Source organism: Oculina patagonica, chromosome 6 (assembly GCF_052425735.1).
Source record: "Oculina patagonica isolate OP01 chromosome 6, crgOcupat, whole genome shotgun sequence".
In the NCBI taxonomy this organism is placed as follows: Eukaryota; Metazoa; Cnidaria; class Anthozoa; order Scleractinia; family Oculinidae; genus Oculina; species Oculina patagonica.
In genome coordinates, this window is record NC_135763.1 from 24,188,785 (window position 1) to 24,202,975 (window position 14,191).

General features: G+C 38.0%; 1 pseudogene across 1 annotated transcript; it reads right to left on the minus strand.

Moving 5' to 3' along the window:
* Positions 1–1,046: 1,046 nt before the first annotated feature.
* On the minus strand, positions 1,047–13,883 carry LOC144658828 (uncharacterized; annotated as a pseudogene). The gene is made up of 20 exons (XR_013571792.1): positions 13,536–13,883; positions 12,629–12,748; positions 12,064–12,436; positions 11,349–11,419; positions 9,856–9,961; positions 9,178–9,271; positions 8,393–8,497; positions 8,059–8,107; positions 7,723–7,795; positions 7,293–7,348; positions 7,072–7,171; positions 6,847–6,945; positions 6,489–6,569; positions 6,228–6,366; positions 6,048–6,108; positions 5,579–5,880; positions 4,736–4,857; positions 4,124–4,210; positions 3,685–4,026; positions 1,047–3,162 (listed from the first exon to the last, which is right to left on the minus strand). The product of XR_013571792.1 is annotated as an uncharacterized LOC144658828 (transcript).
* Positions 13,884–14,191: the final 308 nt, after the last annotated feature.

Genomic DNA, 14,191 nt, shown 5'->3' on the forward strand with positions numbered 1-14,191 from the left:
CTTGTCTCGCAACGTTGCAAAAAGAAGAAGATAGTTCTACTTTTTTTTGCAAAAATGGGATTTTACAGGTAAATATAAGCTTTTGGTAACTGGCACTACAACATTGGTTGTGTTTCAAGTTACAAGGAAAATTTTCTCGCGTACCAAAAATTAATTTCTCTGATTTCTGGCGTTTACAATCATGTTACAAAATTGGTGACGGTAGCGGGATCAAGTAGGGAGAGAGAAGGGAGAAAAAAACCGCGGCTGTTTTGTACTATTTCTCTCGGAGGAGAAAAGTCATTAAAAGAAAAGCACCGTCGTATTTGCGTTAGAGATTGGCTGAATTAAATAATGGACAGCCAGAAGGCAGAAAATGGCACGCAATGTTGCAGATAGTGGACACATGTTGAAATTGTTGCGCACACTGTAGCAGTAGAACGCTGCGCGCAACAATTTCACGCACCATGCAATTTATCCATGGCGCACAATGTTGCAGTGTGTCCGGCCTTTGGTGAATTTTGTGTTTGAAAAATTTTTGGAGGTTGATTAAATTTTTTTTTTTTGTTTAATTAATGCTGCACTTTCTGCCAAGAAATGAAAAGTAGAGGGTTTTTGGTGGTTGGGGGCGCCGTTGGGGCGTTAGGGGGGAGTGACTTTAATAAGAAATTAATGTATGGATGACCATGGATCGGTCAAGTAAGAGCGCTGAGTCGGCGAGCAACCTCCATCTTAGACAAGTTAGCTGAATATGCAGGTATTTATTTTTAAAGTACTTACGCTGTGGTTGTAAGACACGAAAATGTCGTTCTCGGAATCACGTCTTCTAAAGGAGACTACATTGCGCCGGCTTTCGCTGCATTGTCGGGACTAAGGTGAGGTGTGTTCCCAGGAACCCTTTGGAAATGCACCCCTTTTTCAAGAACGCCAAAGAACATGGTCTCCTTCCGAGACCTTATTTGGGACGCAACGCAACGCCTTGAGACGTGTTGCGTGACGTTACGGAAATATCGAGAATAAAAGAACAAAGCTCTAATCGACTTTTTAAACGAACAAACAACACATAGTTATCATAAATTTCAAAGGATTTTATTACAAATCCTTACACTTACAAGAACGATATAAATAACATTTATTTACAAATCACATCACGATTTCTCTGTAGTTAAGTAAGGAGTGTTTGGAAATACGGTCGAAATACTGAACCTATAACGTATGTCTTGGGCTACTGAACAATTTCGGTTCATTTTGCTGAAAACTTCTGCAAACAGCATATTGGTCGTTCTAAAGTTCTTAGGCACTATTTGGGAGAGTTTGAACTTCTTTATATATTAAGACAATTTCCCCTTGTTGATCAGTTCTTAAAATCTCATCTGCTACTGTAGGTGCCTTAGGGCGGCTGAATGAGTCAGTTCAGTTAGTCGCAAAACTCCTTTTTAAGAGAACCAAACTTATGTATGTACAACTTTCAGGTTTTAAATTGTTTTTCGTTAAGTAATCATTTTTTACAGGTCTTTAGATTTTATAACTTGATATGAAATTATTTTCAAGATAATCGTTTGTTTTAGGAAATGAAAAAAAATTATACCCAAAATCTACAAAACAGAATTTCTTAAATAAAATATATTTTTAAAGCTTTTTATATATCCCATTACGTTTTTCACTCTTTGTTTATGATACTGGATACGAAGGAATGAAGTCTTACTTCGCATAGAAAATACTTTTGTAGAAGTTCGTTTCTATCATTGGATGCTAATAAAATGAAAAAGAATGTTATCTTAAACTATTCGATGTAAAACTATATTGAACCGTGGAAGAAAATAAAAATCACCCTTTTCCAAAATCCCCAGCTAATTTTATATACGTTTAGTAAGAAATAAATAAGTTATTTCTTTTCGAAAGTACAACAGATCTATAATAAATTTTAAATATAAACTAAACAATTCTGCCTTTTTTAAAGTTGATGCGAAAACGTGCAGTGCGCAGAGGCGAAATATTTATCGATTTACGAACATTATGAAAGAACGATCTTTAAATTATTTCTCACTTTGAATAAATTTCTTTAGGGTTTAATTTCAACTTAACAAATGATAAATAACTAGGCTAGTCGTCTGATAAGTCTATAGTGACTGGGGGCTTCTTGGAAGGCGAAGAATAAACACCGGAGCTGTCCATACTCTTCTTGACTACATTTTCAAGCTGCGAAGGACTCTGTAGATTTCTATGTTCCTTCTTAAAGAAGTTCGAGAGCAAATGATCGTTCATTTTCTCACTTTCTAGTCTTTGTTGAACTCGATTGTGCTGCCTCCAGTACCGCATAAATTCTTCGTGCGCCAAAACATGTTGAGGATGATATTTGCTTTGCTGGCTCATCATTAATTGTTGCTGAAGTTGACGATCGAGTGGTGTCGAGCCGAGCCCGTGAACCGGTACAGCGGCATGTGCTAACTCCTCGGGGAAAATACCACGCGCACTGTTGCCATGGAGATGCATAAGTTCTGGATGTTGCCATAGAGATGGATGGTTCCTCCAAGCACTCAATCCCGGATGTTGTAGATAAGCTTGATCAATGGCTGATTGATTAGCAGCCTGTAAATTCTGAAGATGTTGTTGCTCGTGAGGATGAATGTGAAAGTGCGTGTGAAGATGATTGTGCGAGTGATTTTGAGATCCGTAATACTGAAGTCCTGTCACAGGATCAGTAGTGAGAACACGTCCTGGGCCCCCCTTGAGAAGGGACTCATGCGCCACGCTTCGTGAGTCCAACAAGCCTTGCTCCAGTGCTCGTCCCTGCCCCTGAAGATAGGAGATAGCAGGGAGATGGTGGCCAGCAGATTGCATGTGAGCAGTGCGATACTGCGCATACCACTTCTCAAAACCTTCCGAATATTTCGCGGGATTCTCGCGTGATTCCGCACCGGGGACCACGCCCATCCCTGGGAACATGTGGAATGGAAGCATCCTATAATCCATACCGACAGCCGGGGGGTGGAATCCCGCTATGTTGATGCCCTGGGATGACATACCCGGCTGGATGTTCGGCGGGTACAAATGATATTGTCCTCCGGCCATCATGTTGCGTATTGACGCTTCGTAATGCGATGTTACGGTGGCTGGGGTATCGTACGGTGACTGGCTGTTACTTGAGCGAGTTGGAGCTTCTGATGAGGATTCCGTGCTTGCCTTATGAACACAACAGAAAGATATCCATCAGAAACCTCCAAAGAGTGAAATCATGTCTTATAATATATTAGAGCGTTTTTCGATTCCCTTATAGAGTCGTTAGCATTTAAGTGTTACCAACAGGCGAGAGCACATTTTATTTGTCAGCAAACTTTCAAAGTCTCGTTAGAAAGTCGATGAAAGTCCTGCAGGCTAGATAGTTTGCCAATTCAACTTCGATAATGCTAAAAAACAATTCAAAACTTGTTTGAATCAAAAACATGCTTTGGCGCGACTGTAATTGATTAAAAAACTTCGTGCAACCAATCAGGAAAACATGTTGTTTTTTCAACCAATCAGAAGCAAACTAAAACCGAGTCTGATTTGGTTTGCACCCGTTTTTCGCGCTTGGCGCTGGCGGCATATTCCCGCTTCGAATTCTAATTGGTTCATTGCATCATTCACGTTTTGTGATTGGCCAGATGTCATTACTATGGTTTTGATTTTTATCAAATTTGTCAAGTCATTCAGGGTCATACATACCTCAGCCTTTGACGGAGAGTCCTTAGAAACCGACGTTTCCCGAGAGCACGTCGGGTCCTTCTTCGGCTTTTCGGGTTGCACGTAGATGACGTCAGTTCGCACACAGCTTCGTCCCTCCTCGCCCGTAATGACGCGCTTAAATCTAGGAGGAAGCGTAACAGGCCCAGGCACTTCAATTCTACTCCCGGCCGGCGAGCAGGAGCGGTTACTAGCCGCGTCATCATTGTTGTTGCTACTATTGCTACACACACTGCTGGCATCGTGGTCTGGAAGTACACTGTCTCTACCCCCGTTAGTGCTGCTAGTGTCGCTGGCGTTGTCGTTGGCATCTTCGTCGGAATCCTAAGAGGGTGGTAGACAGTAACGTCAGGGAAATTCGCTACAGTGCAGTTATGGGGCGTAATACAGTTTTAAACACATAAAATGGTTCTTAATTTACCTGCGCCTGAGCTTTCTTTCTTTTGTCTGTCGTTTGATTCTCTGGTGATTGATCTCGTCGACGCTTCTTTCCTTTTTTCACCTTGCCCTATTTAAACAAAGTTTCATTTAGTTTATTACATCACAAACCTACGGAAAAAAGAAAGCAAAAGGGGGCGGACAAAAAAAAAAAAAGACAAGACCCTAGAGAAGAAAAATCACTAAAAAACAAGTTAAAAATTGCAATAGTTATATTGCAAGTTATATTATATTATTATATAATATAGCATTATTATATGGGGGTTTATTATAGGGGGTCGAACAGTCCGCAAACCGCCATATTTTGTTCTTTCTAAACCGCAAATTGCTTCTTTTTTTTCTAAGACCGAAACCGCCATTTCTCGACCGTAAACCGCCAGATAAATACGAATGTACCCGCACAACGACATAAAACTGGGGTGTTAAACCGTTAAACCGCCAGAGTATAACAGGCCGACAGACCATCTTGTCTTATGTGATTAACTCCGTCATTTTATCAATTCAGTACTGAACTCGAATTATGAAGCACCGAAAAGTTGTAGCAGAAATAAAGAGACAAACTATAATACAAACGATGTTTTGCTCAGTTTTATACCTTCTTGAGTTTATCTTTTCCTCCGCTGCTTCCTGTACTTGACGTGCTGCCACTTGAGGGAGAGGGAGCCTTGTTTATCTTCGCTAATCTTCGGCTGCCTCCTGACGATTCACTCGTTGCTCCTAAAGGAAAATTCTCAGAATTAAAAGTCTGCAACACGATTGCCATTATTTGAGATTTGAGCGCGTTCTGAAAGTCTTTCTTGATCGACTTTTCGAAAGAGGAAATTAAGAGACATTGCTGCTTTTTACGGATGCGGCCTATTGGAAAACATTCCTCGTGTTTTTTTTTAAAAAAACACTGATGAATGTTTTACAGGAATTGAATAAAGCTGCGAAGACACTTCGTGCGGGTTTTGAAAATAAAAAATACTTGCCATAGACACTGTTTTGTATCGACTTACAAAAACACTTCTAAGTTTAGAATAACTCGAAAATACTGCGGAAACACTCGACATACAAGACATTGTTTGGAAACACTCGTGAAAGTTTTTGAGAACTTCCGAAACAGCTGTGAAACTGCTGGTTTTTGGCTTCTGTTTTCCCAATATTTGTCATTTTATCACGCTTCCGCTCGTGTTTGTTCAACCCAAAATAAATTTAAAAACAAGTCAACTGTTTCAATTTGTTTACTAATTGAGCGAAAGAGACAAAAATTCAGGTTTCAAGTCTACATGATATGAATACACCATAGCCACTATTTTTACTGTTCGTAAAATAAAACTAGTAAATAGTTTGCCTTTTTCTCCAAGCAAAAAAGCGTAAAGGGCGCAATTTCAGCTACAATTTACGCGCGCGCTTTACACGCAAGTTTCGTACAGGTCCACGCAACAATTTAAGTTACCTTCGACAGGGCTAGCAGTCTTGTTTCTTCCAGATCTTAAAGTTGTTTGGACTGGAGGAATAGCTCTTCTGCTGCGCAGAGCTAGTTTTCCATTCACCACATAACCGTCTTCATCTCTGAGTTGACTTTCCACGACAACCTTGAACATGTACGGAGGCGGCTCGCGTGTTTCATCTATCACGGGAAGCTTTCCGTATTTCTTGTAGTAAATCCGACAATCGTCGCACAAGATCACCTTGTTTTGACTGCCGTGGTGCCAGCTGCGGGACTCGGTCGTGTAGCAATGCCGGCAGCAGTACAACCTAAAAACACAAAAACACCATGCTTAAATTAGAAAACTTGAACTAAAAATACAGTACTTTGCGCGAGGAAGCGTGATCGCCTCGCGGAATAGAATAGTTCGTGCGTGAAGCGTGGAGGCCACGCGTGAACGCGCGAGGAGCAAGATGAGAAATCAACTGCAACCAACCTCAAATCTCTTTCACTGTCATCGCTGTCATAATCATCTTCACTGCAAGAGCTAAGATCAACTGCGGGTAAAAAAAAAACAATCAAATGAGCTGATAAACTTTTAAAGTTCTGCTGGAAGTCTAGGCCACAATTAAGAACAGCAAATAGCTGAAGTTGCATAAATGGATGTGCTTCTTACCAAATTCACTGACAATGTTTTTGGAACTTCTGGGAAGTGCTTTGCGTCTAAGGACGTTATGTCTGCGACGTCTGTGTGGCCGAGAGCTGAGTGCTGTGGGGGTCTTTTTCCATGTGTAGTAATACTCTACGAGCTCTCCCTGCACGTCGGAATGAAAAAACGTTTAGATAAGAAGAACAAATGGTTGTAAAGATATTTGAGCAGTAACAATGAGCAGAAACAAAGAACTATGCAGACGTTAAAAAACACAAAGATTGTTACCGTTTCTTTATGAGAAAGCAGTTCTTTCTTGATCTTGTAGAAGTTCTTTCCATATTGTCTCAGTCCTTTCACAAACTTTTTCTAAAGGAAAAAAGAGAGCAAAAATGAGTGGATGTCTAAAATCATGAAGGAAGAGAATAAGACTACATTTACTTTTTAATGATGCTACTGTTAAACCTGCTTGATAAGAGCAAATAAACTTAAGTGTAATCTTAAATTATATGAGAGGGAGATGGAATTAGAAGGAAGGCAGGAAAGACACCAATTCGTTTTCAGCATTTCCATACACGAGGGAGCCCTCAGATACTCTTCTCCTATACATCCGCCACATGCAGTAACATAAACAGTCGTAAATTACCGTTTCATCATCAGACCATTTCTTTTCCAGTTCTTTGGGGTAAGGCTTTTTCACCAGCGCTTGTAAAGCTTTGGCTGCATCGTAATCATTCTGATGAAGCTAAGAACAAAGAAAAGCATAATTTTTTTTTTTCTGGTTAATCAACTAATCAACCATGCATTAGAACCCAAGGATTTTTTAAGGAGCCTTAAGAGTATAAACTTTTAATTTCTTAACTAAACTCACCACTTTAAGTGCATTACTAGTTGTGGCGTCCTGAGACACAGCACTGTAGCCGTCCTCTGGTGAACCACCATTACACATGCCAGCATACTGCGCCATACTCCTGGAACACACAAATACAACAACAATTTAATTCCAGTAATGTGGCAAATTATTTTTTCAACAGAATAAAAACTTTCTTATTAACCATGCCATTAAAAACATCAGCAAGTTTTTCCACTCACCTGGCAGCACGTAGATACATCATCAACTCATAGTCATCAAGAGATGGATTCCACACCTGATAGAAGGAAAAGAAAGAGAGAAGGTTAAGAAAAAGAGAAGGTCGAGAAAAAGAAAAGAAAGAAAAATAAATAATTTCTCTGCAAGCCCAGATGGCTTACAAGGTTGGTTATTGTTTCTTATTTGATCTCCGTAACATGAAGGGATTAGGGGCATTGCTATTCACTTGGACTTGATGGTAGTCCATTGCAGGTCCCCCCCCCCCCCACCCCCCTCCCCCATCCCCCAGCATTATGTCAGGTTGCCCTGATATATACTGGTACCATTTTAACTTCTGAGTAAACAGAGGCACTGAAGGGAGTGGCTTACTGTCTTGCCTGAGAGTGCAAACAAAAAAAAGAAACCAAGAGTAAGGTCAGAAAACATCCCTACCAGATCCTCTCTTGGTCTTTTCCAGTTCCTCTGATCCATTCACAGGATATGGACAACATTCTGGGAGTGTGGCCTGTGAAAATAAACCGAAAGGTGTTTTACAAATTATGTAACAGTACTTAATACCAACAGATAGATGCAGGCTATACGCAGACAAACATTATAACTACAAAATTGTCAGTAAGACCAATTATATTAGACCTCATTTGAAACATTGCATAGGTTGAAGAAAAACTGACATGGGAGGAAAAGGTGTACGACAGACATGGGCAACTGACAGTTGTTTTGATGAAAGATGTTATATCTTAAAGGAACAAGCAAGTAGGCATTTTTTACCTGGTGGCTAACTCCAACTCTTATTTCACCCTTGGTGTTTGCCAACCTCCTGAAATAAAAACACATAAAAAATACTTGTTTAGGTGTCCACTTAAATACAAGTAAAAGATTGGAGAAAGCCAAAAAAAAATTTCTGGAAACATGAGTCATCTTGTCAAGTGTTTTCTTGTCAGCTATTTTCCATTCAATTTCTTTTAAGTGTGTTTCTTTAGTCTTGTCGGGAAACAGTGATTTTTTTTTTTTTCGACAAGCAACTAGCTGTGTCTATTTGCACAATCACAACAAGTGTAGAGAATCTTGATTTCATATAGCTTTGCGATTTTCCCACACATACCTTGTCTCTGGGTTGTAGCCAAGAACATAGAAAAAGCAATCATCTTTCTGTATGTATCCTTTTACTGAGTCAATCTCCACAAATGGTCGCACTTTGCACTTTCCCCTAAAAACAACAAGACACAAGTTTCCAAATGAGAAAACTGTACACATCTGTGGTATTAATTTGTGAATTATCACTTTTGTTTCTGAGTGGCATTTATCAACATAAACAGACATTTTTGGCATCTTCAATGCAACATTGTGAAGGGAGAACTCTTAATGCGCAATTTGAAAAATTTAAGGAAAAAAATCAAAACTTTGAAGCTCAGCTCCTGAATAAATTAAATGCTGTGTACCAATTTATTCTCAAGCAATGAAAACAAAAATAAATGTATTGTTTATCTCAAAGAAATTTCTGTCATATAAAAATGAATGCAAGAACGAATACAGATTGCTTGGTAGTAAACATGCGGCTATATATGATGATGATGATGATGATAACAGTATTTTCCTACACAGGGCTGCTCTTAGTGGAAGCAAGCTGCTGTCAGAGGCCCGCCGGGTAACCGACAAACGACTGGCCCAAAAAGAGCGACAGCAACTAAAAAACGCGACAACGACACCTGGAAACTAAATTCCGAGAGGACAGGCTTCCCTTCATTTAAACCAACAGCGAATAAAGAGGAAAAACAGCGACATGGCACTTTTAATTTAGACAAGCGACACGGGAACCCCCCTGGCAGGGCCTCCTGCCAGTAAATAAGAATTGGAAAACATTGAACTATGAAAGTTATTTTTACTCACCTTAGTGCAGATGCTGGATACACATCTGTGGCATCTGAAATGAACAATTCCCGCTCCTTGACAGCAACATCCTCAAGGATGTGATCACCAGAACCTAAATAAATTTTAAATATCAGCTGCTTCACACTTTGATTCCCTAACAACAAATCAGCATCTTATTTTTCTATGCTCACAGGAATATTTAATAATGCTTCACATTTTGGAATAAACCACAAAATGGAAAATGCTATGGTCTTTACATTCATAGGAAATTAACTTGACCTAATCTGAAGTTATAAAAACAACAAAAAGACAATATTTATAAATATTATTTAGCTTTTTTTCTTGCCATCACAATGATACATATACTAGCAACCAAAATGTTAATTAATACCAGTTTGAACAGGTTTTCCTTTCAAAATAATATTTACCTTCAGATATTAAAAAATATTTAACAAATCAATTATTGCATTAAAAGAGACCATTTTTTTGAAATCTTGTCATTTTAACCAAACTTACTTCTGTTTTAATGACCAATGAAAAATTAATTTTTAAGTTTATTTAAGACAATTGACATATATATTTACAACTTGACATTTTGAAAAACTGAAATTAAAACATGGATGAGCTGTCATTTAACAGACAAAATGCAGTTGGCTGCAATGATTTAAAAACACTTACATGTAAAAATTCCCTTACCATTTTCTGCATTTCTATCCTGAATTAAAAGCTGGTACACTGATTCAGGGACTTCTGACGGACGATAGTACCATCTTACGACAACAACTAGAGAGTCTCGTTTGCTCTGTCAGGATTAAAACAGAACAGTTAATTTTCTTTAAAAACCGTATTATACTACCGGTATATCTTTAGCATCAGTAATTTAATAGAGTACCCAAAACCATTCAATCTGAAAAACTAAAGGTCCCTATGGCTAAAAATTTATTTGTTGTCATTCATTAATTTTGTCTTGACAATTATTTTTTATTTTCATTAAACATACATTAAAAAACCATCATTTTTTCAACTTCACCACCTTTTACTTGAATATTACGTTTATGTTAATTTTTAACAAACAAAATAAATTATTAAATACCTAAACAAGCACTTGTAGCAATCATACATTTTAATTTAAGAAATCTTGTGATTTTTCATGCACATTTCTTAAGAAAAACTTAAATTTAAACAATAGATTCTTGATTTATCTGAGAACATCAATTTTAATTGTACTTTAAATATATAACTTCATTTTCTTAGTAAAACCATTCCAAAAAAGCCTAATTTGAATAAATTTAATTTATCAACTTTCTTTATAAGCTTTAATAATTTGAATAAAAAAAAACAAAGATTTTATTTTGTGATATTTGTCCAGCCAAACAATCAAAATGACAGATATAGAAAAAAAAAACACATTGTGTGAAATTTAAATACAATCACAGCATGGTTACAAGTAGATTTACTAAATTAATTAAATAATTTGAATTTCTCAATTTAAATGTAAAATCAGTTTATTTTTTAGTTATAAGCCACAAGAAAACTTTTTCTTCATTAACGTTTTGCAATTCAAATTACTACTAATAAAATACTAATCAATGGATTGCAGCTGCACTGTGTGATAGAGGAAATAACAAAATAAAGCGATATATGCAGAGAAAGTATCTCTATTCTTATAATATGTTGAGATATCATGAAAGCAAAAATAAATGCACTGGTATAATGGCAAAATTTTACTAGTAGGCTTTATATATAATTTTAACTTTGAAAATCACTTTTAGTGGTTAAAAATAATTTGTGTTGGAGGTGAAACGACAAATTTCAGTTGAAAAATACATGTTAGAAATTAATTTATACCTCTACCGATTCGGGGCAAATTTTAGGAAAAAATATATGTGCCCAACAGAATTTTAAATGAAACATATAAAGAGGTGCTTGCTTGGAAATATATGAATAACTAAATTATTCTGAATCAAAATCTTCAAGAAATTGATGCCTTCCGATAATGCGTTAATGAAACTTGAAATAAAAAATAAACATTTTAACTTTTTTTTGGGTAAATAACACACTTTATGCTGTAAGGATTTCAAAGGTGTCACAGACTGGGCGGGTAAAAAGCGGCCACCAGGCGGAATCTACAGGCAAAAAGCTAAACATAAACATTGACAAAGGAAACACTATCGATAAAAAAAACTTACCATTCGAAACTCTTTGATGGCACAAATAAAATATGCCACATCCGGCCTTTGGCTGTCGATGTACACGCAGTCTGTGAAAAGACCAACACAATTGAGTTATTTGATCGAGAAGGAGCTAACAAAATGCAAAAAGGTTGAAATCCGCGTGCCGCGTTAACGCGTGTTATTTGTTTTGATGTTCTGTTCTATTTGTTTCAAAATGTTTTGAAAGCGTTTAACCAAGTTCTGTGGAAACAACTCTGAATTTTTAACAGCGCGATTTATCGGAGAAACGATTTAACAACATCCCGTGGAAACATTGCTTTTTATATCGCATCAGCTACGCGCCTAATTCATAATGATTTCCACAACAAAGGTAAACATGTCGAATGCAAATTTACAATTTACACGAGCCACAGGCCACATTGTTTAGTAGAAAGAGCATTGTTCGCGATAGACCGCAGAATCTTTTCGAACAAAAAACAGGACGCACACGAAACTGGTAGATAGCACGTTTGTTTCTAAAATTCGCTTTCAACAAAATAAATGTTTTAGAAATCGTTCTTTCGACTCGACGGGCGATCCAGAATTTTCAGCGTTCGATGTATTTTTTTCCTTTCGTGTGTGATATTAATTACAAGTAATTATTCTAATAGTACAAACAATCCATATCGTCTTGACGTCGAACGGCGTTTGACATTTGACAAATTTCTTTAAAGTTGTTTTTTTCGCTTACCTCCCGGTTCATAGTAAATGTCTTCTTCTGAAGTGTAAGTCAAATTCGAAGGGTCGGCATTTTCGCCTTTCTTGTCGTCAGTCGCCGATCGGCCGGCCTGCTTCCTTCCTTTTAATTCGCTTCCCTTGTCCTCTTGAGGGAGCGAATTTGAACGACTTGAACTCGTCACACTTTTGCTCTCTGAAGTAGAATCACTTCTGCCACCCATGTTCCTTGTCGACAGAATGTTCGTCTTTGGCGCAAAGGAGTAGCGATTTCCCCAGCTTGAGAGAAACTCGCCGCTTTATCTTTTCCAAGATCGTTTGTATGCTTCGGAAGTTGTAAAACCACAAACTCTTTTCGCGGATCTTTCTGTGACAAACTTGTATCTGACCTAAAACATGGAACAGGAAAGAGGATAATTGTACTTGAAAAATCCTTGTCCCTTCCGATGAACGCTCCTTTCAACACCTCTCCAGCAACACCTCATAATGTAATTCTTAATTTATTCAGACAATTAACCTTACAATAGACACGCTCTCGCGACAGGAAATTTTAAATCTGCTCAATCCTAAAATCTATTTACCTTAAATCGAAGTTCCAGTCAGGTTAACTCCATAAAACAACTGTCGATCGCTCTGCTTGATTTTCAACGTCTTTGGAGTCACGAATGTCGAGTACCTTGCGGTTTCCGCTTGAATAAATTCTGTGTATAATGTGAATGACACCAAAGAAACCACATTAGAAACCAATTGACGGCTACCACTACATAAAATTTCGGTTGCGAACCAGTTGATGCTGAAAGCGAAATGAAAGCGATTTTACACTGCTGTGCGTCAGATTAAACATACTAGAAGCGATAAGGAGATCGCAAAATCTTTCCTATCGTGAAAAGTCGTCGACTCGGTGACACATTCTAAAATCTATTGTTTTAAGATGATTATGGAGACAACGAGCCACACTAGATGTTCACCGCCTTCAAAGCGAACAATTTTCCACCCGAATCTACACAAGCAAAAACTAGATGACTAAAGTATAAAACGCCGGTTCAAAAGAATATTGTTTTGCTTTCATCTCGCTTTCACTTTGGAACGTAACTTTTTTCAAAATAGCAAAGTAAACATGCTAACCGTGGGATTTATTCCCTTGTTCGTGTTTGAAAAACCCTACAAAAACATTAACAAACAACTGAATACAATCCGCCCACAGAAGTTCCCGTTACTTGCTCCTAAACGAACGCTTGTCGAATTCAAGGGGAAAATTCGGATATAATAGCTCTGTTCTGTTTTACATGTGTTGTAAATATAATATATTATTAACATGAGAGATGTGGACGATTATTGTCTCAACAACGATTACACTTCAAACCGTTGAAACGACTTGTCCAAATGAAAATGTTGTCTACGCGAGACCGAGCTCGCCGTGAAAGCGCAAACATAGAAAAACAAGAATACGGCCAGAAATACAAATATGTTTTCGAAGGAACATCTTACCTCTACAATACGACAACCATTTAACCATTTAAATCGAGATGAACGGAAATTTGCAGAGTCAAATCAGGCGATTTCAAAGCGAGAGATGCACGAGCTTTCAAGACGAAACGGATCACCTTTGACGAGAGAACAACCGCACAAATCCTGGCAAAAATCGCTGCGAGCAGCCCAACAACTGCTTACCCCCGGCGGAGAAAATGCTCTTTCCGTCAGCTCAATGCATAAACCGCACAATTTGGCTGTTTAGATGAGCAAAGAAGACAAGAGAGAAGTGAACAAACCGAGAACAGATGGTTTCTTTGTCGATCGTGATTGGCGAAATCAGCATGAGGCGCAGCTAGACGCGCTCTGATTGGCTGAGGGATTCTTAAATGCGTGAACCCTGTCATATCACCTGCGAGCTTATTTTGATTGAGGAGTTAAGTACATGTCAAGGCTATTTCAACTACTTACATTTCTAATCCGAGCGTTAAACTACTCAAATACAAATCAAGTCTTCCGAAACTCTTCTTGTCCGAAGCATCAAATATACAGCATCACAAAATCGTTTAGGACAGCGATTTTTCCGCAGGGCCTTACACAATTTATTTCACACTTCCGATCGAAATTTTGAATACCACGAGCTAAATAATAGTCTTGCTGACAACGATCACAAG